At 33.3% G+C, this 8,201-nt stretch overlaps 1 long non-coding RNA gene across 1 annotated transcript; it reads left to right on the plus strand.

Annotated features, from left to right (window-relative positions):
* The first annotated feature begins 2,979 nt into the window (after positions 1–2,979).
* On the plus strand, positions 2,980–3,977 carry LOC142547949 (uncharacterized). Its single transcript, XR_012820822.1, has 3 exons — positions 2,980–3,065; positions 3,164–3,293; positions 3,416–3,977. It is a non-coding gene; the product is annotated as an uncharacterized LOC142547949 (long non-coding RNA).
* The last annotated feature ends 4,224 nt before the right edge of the window (positions 3,978–8,201 follow it).

Below are 8,201 nucleotides of genomic sequence, written 5' to 3' on the forward strand. Positions count from 1 at the left end.
TTGTACGGCTTATTAGATAAAATTGAAGTGCTAATTATACATGCTTGTTTGTATGGCTGTAATGTTTTGTGGGGGAAAGAAGTAAAGTAAAGCCCCCTATTCTGTCATTGTGGTTAGAAGCTGCAGCTTTGAGCTTCGGTTCATGTAGGGGCTTGGGCCTATTCTGTCATTGTGGTTAGAAGCTGCAGCTTTGAGCTTCGGTTCATGTAGGGGCTTGGGGACAACTTGAATCACGTGTAAGGGTTTGAATCAAAATAGGATGGGAAAGTGATATTGGGTAGATGACAGTTTGAATGGAGGAAACACTGAATAAAGTTACCTATCAATTCATTTGGTCTTTTGAATGTTGGATCCCAGCACTTGGGCATGCCATAATCATTCCACAATATAATAGTAGTAAATTATTTTATGTTGCTTTCTTTGCTAAACAATCTACTGTTATGAAAGTTACCACTCCTGGCTTGTTTTGGTTTTCTATCACTGGCTTCTGTTGCTTCAGCAACAATTTGGACAAGTATTTATTATTTTCCCCCGTCTTACACATACAAACAGTACTTATTCTGTGTACAGTATTTTCCTCCTATCAATTTACTCTATTCAAAAAGATGAAACTTTCCCTTGTTAAACTCTTAGGTTTAATCAATCTGGCATGCTCACAGTTTTTCCATGTATCAATTTCAAAGCGTAATATATGTTCAGGATGTTCAAAGAAAATGGAATCAGCATATGTCATACTGTCTCGGTTTATGCTTTATACACCACTAGTGCAATTACACTGCATCTGCTAGCTTTTTTCACTCACGGTGAGCTAAAAACTTTAGCATGTGTTACTGATTTTGTTGCAGCTACTTTTCAGACAGAAGCTGATGTTCAAAAGATAATGCACCGAAAGATAAGTCTGTACAAAGGCAGACACCAAAAGTAACACTCAAACCCACGTATTCATTACGTGGTTTTTTTTTTTTTTAATGTTTCATGTAGGTTAGTCTGTGCTAGATATACCCTTGTAGCATAAACAATTACATTTATCAATACATAATGTGCTGAATATGGGATCCATGTGATCGGTGATTTATATGTATGTTACATGAATATGTGTCTCATATGCTTTGGCCCTGACATGTACATGCTACCTACATGGGATGGACCCACGGAACTCACAGAAACAAACCCCCATGTATGCACGTGAATAATGTGCATGCCAATCCTTTCGACATTCATCCATGATCATCCCATAGCTATAATGTTTAATTAAGGTACGTACATTGCATTCATAACCCTTTCTAATATCAAGTATGCTAATTCTTGTGTGTAACATGCTTTATGTTGTGAACCTTAAAGGACCGCTTATGCTACCTCACTTGTTGTTGATGTACTGTTATGTAAGTGGATGTCCTTATATCTTGTGGTTGAAGTGTGATGTAGCTTCTGATGGTAAGGAGATTTCTGTACTCCAAGAAGATACTATTTGCTATTTAGGGAATGTTAAAACTTGTTTGAAAAATCTGTCTTGAACCCTTAGTTGATCAAATCTAGAGTACTCAACGTATCTCCTACAAATATCAAATACAATTTACTAACTTTGTACGACTCTGGTTTCTTACAATTTCGCCAGTACTTCTGTTTTAAGTCTATTTGACTGCTTTCTGTGATCAAATAATATTCATATTCAATACTCTCTTTTACGTGATCAATTATTACCTTTTGAATCCCAGTTGTGCCATCCGTTTCACTCTGATTTTTTCCCTTTTTGTGGTCAGTATTTCTTATCCCGGTCCATAATGGCACGTACACTTCGTCAAACTAATATGAAAGTAGCGTTTGTGTCTTAACGTTTATGCCAAGAGGCAAACTATATGTGGATGTTAATATTTGTCAATATTTATTCCTTATTTAGAAACCTTTTTACCACTCCGATAAAAATTGATATCATTATGAATATCTAAAACTCTTTACTTAATGTATTTCAAGTCGGATTTTTTTTATGCTACAACCCAAGTGTTTTTTTTTTCCATTTGAATCTATGATGTGAAATTTTAGTCCCTTATTCTTCAAAATATGATTTCAACTTCCATTATAACATGGAAGACCCCCATGTGTTGGGATATGAGGAAAATTATTTCCCGTGGAGCATAGACTAACTCTTTCAAGTGGCTTAATCTTATCAAATTCATGTTAAATATAACATAATATTGAATTAAATTAGATGTACGTACAACATAAAATGTAAATATTGATATATGGAAAAAATAAATGCATGAATGAATTATGACCTTTAGTAATTGGTATTGAATTTAAAACTGGAACTGACGATATCCCATGAACATTCAAAAACATAGATCTTCTAAACATTTATGCAATTGCATACACTACAAAAAAGTAGGTGTTAGCGACGGTTTTTTACGCAAAATTTTGCGGCGGTTTTTGTTTAAAATCGTCGCCATTTAAAAATTTGCGACGATTTTATTAGCGATGGTTTTTGAGAAAATCGTCGCAAATTGTCTATAAATTTTCATTTTTCTCTACACCGCTTCACATCTGTGATATATTTTTCTATCTTAGGCGATTTTAGTTTCGATTTGGAGTAAGTATTTTAGCTTCAATTTTTGGTAAATTTCTGAGTGTTGGTTAAGATCATGAATTTTGTTAGCTTGTAGTGTAAGTCGTTTTCCAGCGGATTTTTTTGTGCGTGAAGAGTGCTCCGACGTCTTCTATGGTCAGATTGTATGTTTGTTGTAGATTTATACATAGTTTAATTTGTTTTATTGCATATTATTTAGAAAATAAATAATATATATTACATGTTTGTTGTTAAAATATTATATAATTTAAATGTTCAAGTAATTGTCAACATTAAAATTATTAAATATGCCTACTTATATATGTTGTTACTAAGGGTTGAGTATATTTATGATTGAATTGTAATTTGGATAAAATATATTTTATTTTGTGCACATAATTACTGAATCGTTTGCATACATAATTCTGTACGTATATATGGTAGAGCAGCAATATGGATCACCTCCGGATGATGGTCGTACTCCGATATGGATCGCAGATGGCATGTAAGTTATAAAATTAATTTTTGTTTCTTTAGTCTCATTTTTTGGTTAAAAAAAAATTATATAATTGTCGTCGCTAATTTTAAAAATTTCGATAACAGATTTATGCCGGATCACAATAAGGTTATTCGATTCGTTACTGCTCAGTTTTCATTACAGACATGCGACGAAGGCTATTCATGTAAGCATGTTACTGAAGACCAGCGACAGTGATATTAAGAGGAGTTCATTGTAAGTTTTGGTATATAGATTTTTATTGTAATTGCTTAACATTCTGATTTATGGTTTTAAAATTAATTTTACGTCATAGTAACAATAAATCTTACTACTATTGTCTTGCATTTTATTGACAGAAAAAATATAAATGGCCAGATCATCTCGACGATACCATCAGACAGCTATGGTACAAGAACATAGCTACACAGTATCGTCGCACTATTCATACATGGAGGGATGCTGATCGTCGTCCGCAAACAGTCAGCGACAAACGCTGGGCTTCATGGATGTTGGCATGGAGTGACGAGAGGTGACTGGCTAGGGCAGCAAAAAACAAGGATTACAGGAATAGCGATCTAGCAAGACCTGGGACTGGGACTACAAAGCACATTGCTGGCTCCAAGACTTACAACGGACATTGCCAAAAATTGGTGAACAACATGTTCAGCATGGTCGTTGGTGGACCGAAAAGGGACTAATATATGGCTGTGGTTCCATGGCCTCCACGATCTATCCGGATGAGATGGCTCGACGTCCACGTGGAGGTTCGACCAGTTCAAGCTGAGGGTCGCAGGATACAGAGAGTATGCGAGCAGAGTGGGAGGCACAAAAAAGCATTAATGAGCATCTTCATATCGACCTGCAGGCGACGCAGACCATTTTGGAGGCGACCCAGCAGGAGAATCCGTCGTTGAAGGATAGGATTAGGGATGAAAACTTTCTCCACAGGTTTGGGACCCCACAGGGAAAACCCGAAACAGAGATGAGGATCCCCGATTTTTTCGGATTTGGGTTCGGGTTCGGGACGGGTATGAGATTACTATCCCCATCTCAGAACCCGCCCCAAAAATAATATAAATAATAATATAATAATATTATTAATATGAATAATATAATAATAATATTATTATTTTTTAAAATATTAATAACAATATTATTATTATTATTGATATTAATCTTAATATTAATATTATCACTAATAATAATAATAGATAATAAAAAATTTTGGTTTGAGAAAATCTCCGAATCTGTCATCGTCTTGCCATATTAATATTTTTGAAACGGGGATGGGAGCGGGGATGGGAAGTTGATCCCCAAATTTTGGGTTTGGGGATTCCCCGAACCCGAAAAAGCGGAGATCGGGACGGGTATGGGGGTGGGGATGGAATTCGGGGACGGAGATGGGGATGGCAAACCTGCCCTCGCCCCGTCCCATTGTCATCCCAAGATAGGATCATGATTCTGGAGGACATGGTCCGTAGACTCGTTGCTGGATTACTGCAGCCACAGCCACAACAACATACATCCCGACGATTTTTGTATGGTCGAGGCTCATCTACCAGAGGACGCGATTTACCAGGGTCATCACATTTTGATGACCCATACACAGCTGGATCATCACATCATTGACGTTCGGGCAAGGTCCCGAGGTACTCGCCGGAGTACATTCCACCATCACAAGACTTTGGTCACGACGACAGTGATGGTGATAGTGACGATGCATACGACGATGATGAATCTCAGTCTCTTTAGTTTTTTTTATTTTATCTATGACTTTATTTATTGAAACTGATGAACGATTTGTTTTTTCAGTTTTATAACATTATTTGATTTTGTTGTTCGCTTATTTTATCGCAATGTTTAATCGTTTCATACATTATTTACAAATTTGAAAATCATTAATTTAGATGAGTTGAGGAGATTATTTAAAAATTTCTACAAATATTTATAAAAATAAATTTTTTTTATGAAATTATAAAACCACATTAAAAAAAAAACAGGGACGGAGTATGACAAAAGCTGTCGCTAATTAGCGACATGTTTTGACTAAATCGTCGCGAATTAACGATGGGTTTTGACATAATTAGTGACGGTTTAGTCAAAAATTATCGCTAATTAGCGACAATTTTTGTTATATTATGTCGCTAAATAGCGACGGTTTATCTACTCAAAATCGTCGCTAATTAGCGACGAGTTTTGAAAAACCGTCGTAATATGAAGGTGACGGTGACTTTTCGGACGGTTTTAAGTTCCGTCGCTAATTATAATTTTTTTTTTGTAGTGATAGATAATGTATTTATGAATAACTGCATAGATTCAGGTCTTTGTGTGTCATTATTTATATATTTCTTTTAATCATCATAAAAAAACTCGAGATTTGGCAATTTTGATGATATTCATTCCGGATATGGAAAATCTAATATCAAAATATTTATCATCTTAATATAGATAATATTCTTGATTTAATTTCTTTTAAATACAAAACATATCTCATATTATCCTAATGAAATATATTGATAATAATTACATTATTTTATGGACTTCAATAAAATTATGTAAGATTTTTCCACTTGGTCTAAATATTTCAAATAACTGAATAATCAAGAAATCAATCATCTTCCATAGTTTAGAAATATATACAAAAAATCATGGTGATCGGTCATTTTATACTTAGTATTATCTTTCATATATCACATGTATCATATTTCTTAATATAATTTACTGAATAAAATCAATGCTATAATAACTAAATTAATATTTTCTCAAGATAATTGAATATGTATATAACTGAATGTGATAAATATCATAACTAGATAAATTTCATAATCAAAACCAAATGTATGTACCAAAATACTTTAGGGACCAAGTTCATCATTAATTATAATATGATCGTTAAACATCTTAATTTGCATGTTTTTAGGTCATATGATCATTAATTCAGTGACAACGTGTTCAGTGACCTTTTTTTTTTGCTCAACACATTTTCCATTGGCTATAATACTTAATTTCAATATACTCAATCCGACTGTCGCTTTAGTCACAAAGACCACAACTGAATTATTGTGATATAATCTTATTTTCTTAGACAAAATTCACAATTTTAGGTCCAAAATTAAACTCCATAAAATACACCATACAATCGTGCTTCAAAATAAGATATGAATTTAGACTTCATAGCGGAATTAATAAATTACTTTCAATTTAGTACCATAAAGGTACCCATAAACATTTTTTAGCTTTCTAGTGGTCATTACTTAGATAACTTTGAGAATTTCCTTTCAAATTATGCTCTCACTAGCCTTTTGGTATACATAATAGGCTACAATGTTCTTAACAAAACTTAAGGAAGAGATAACATTGTGAAACCTTAAATATCACTAATGTGAAATACCACTAATGTGAGACTCGTTTCAATCTATATAGCTTTCTTAATCTTGTAACATTAAACATTCACCTATCACTAAAGAATAATCATCAAGGTTGTTTCATATAACTTTCTTACTCTACATCACTCTTGAGGAATTTTGATTTCACATCCATTTAATGCAAATCTTAATCAAATGAGCTAATAATGTCATGACCACATGAAGAGAATTTTCTTAAATACATGATAAAATATTTATATGTAGTTAATTCTCTTCACTTGAGTGAATTTCTTAGTAACTTATGTTATTCAGTGTTGTCTAACGAGACTTTATTTGTCTTGAAGACTCGTATGTAATAAATGGCAACTGAACCAACTTTTAATCTCAATCATTCTATATTAAATTCATCTCATCATCCATAGCATTATACTACAAATTAAATTTGTTATGCTCATGGCTTATGAAAAAATATTTTAGGATCATTTTCGGCTCCAAATAACTAATCAGATTCAAGATACAGAATATAATCACTTAAAAATGTTGATCTCTTGATTCCACTCGATCTTCTTAATGTTTAGATCGTTTGTTAAACTGAATGCTCAATATCTTTATGGCTACTAAGATCAACGGGATCACTATCAATAATTTGTGGAATTTATATGATTGGTTCTACAACACACACTTTAACTTGAGAGATATAATTGTGTTGATGAATGAACATGATAATGATCAATATTCTGAAGTTGACTTCTCGCACTAATGAAGTCATTCTCAAAAAATTTCGCATATCTTGATTTCACAAACTTTATGATTTCTGGTGGACAAAATTTTATATCATTCGGATCTTTTGGCATATCAAATGAAATACCCATAAGTGGTCCTTCGGTCTAACTTGATTTCTTATGTATTATCAACTCTTACCTTAGACAGTCATACTTAATCATATATATGTTCCAAACTTGGTTTTCAATAGTTCAATAATTCAAATATTGTATTTTGGACAACCTCAATTGGAATCTAATTTTAACACATACGCAGTTGTTCTAAGAGCTATTTATTACCCACTTAATGAAAGACATTCTCCGGCCGGTTCAGAACATTCAAATGGTTTTGCACCGCTACAAGGCAACCATGTTCTGAACTAGTTCCGATATTGATCTGCATTTATGTCACTATCCCAGAAAAGAAAGATTACTTATATCCTACAAAGTTCTGATGGTAAAAACGGTTGCCATAAAAGAATACTCAGCAGTAACTTTTCAAGGAACGAGATTCAAAGCTGTGGTAGCAAAGATAACATTAAATGCTTGCTGAAGAACATTTAATGTATTTACAGGTGATAGTGACATATCATTCCAAGACTACATGTTAATGTTACTCATCTCTTTTCGACCATTATGATAGCAGTTTATATAAGAAGAGCTAGAAGTATGAAAAAAAACAACAACAACGCAATATATAATAATCAGGTTTTCAACAGTGTGATTATTTTCAAGACTGCGTACTTAAAGAATTTGAGCGCAATCAAAGATCACATATCTCATCGCTCATCAAGCACACACTCAACAAAAAGTTATCTGATCATTCAAGGATCATTTTCGTGCTACTAAAACAAATTGTTTTACTTACATCAATAATATTTTGGTTATTTGATTAATAGTGGTATATGGTGAACTGAGAGTTCTTAAAATCCAAAAGTGTAAAATGATCACTAAGAGTTCCAAAACAAGCCGTGTGATAAGTCCTGATTGGAGTAGGCTGTTGCAAAGAGTTTTGT

The sequence above is a fragment of the Primulina tabacum genome, chromosome 6, assembly GCF_025594145.1.
Source record: "Primulina tabacum isolate GXHZ01 chromosome 6, ASM2559414v2, whole genome shotgun sequence".
Taxonomy (NCBI): Eukaryota; Viridiplantae; Streptophyta; class Magnoliopsida; order Lamiales; family Gesneriaceae; genus Primulina; species Primulina tabacum.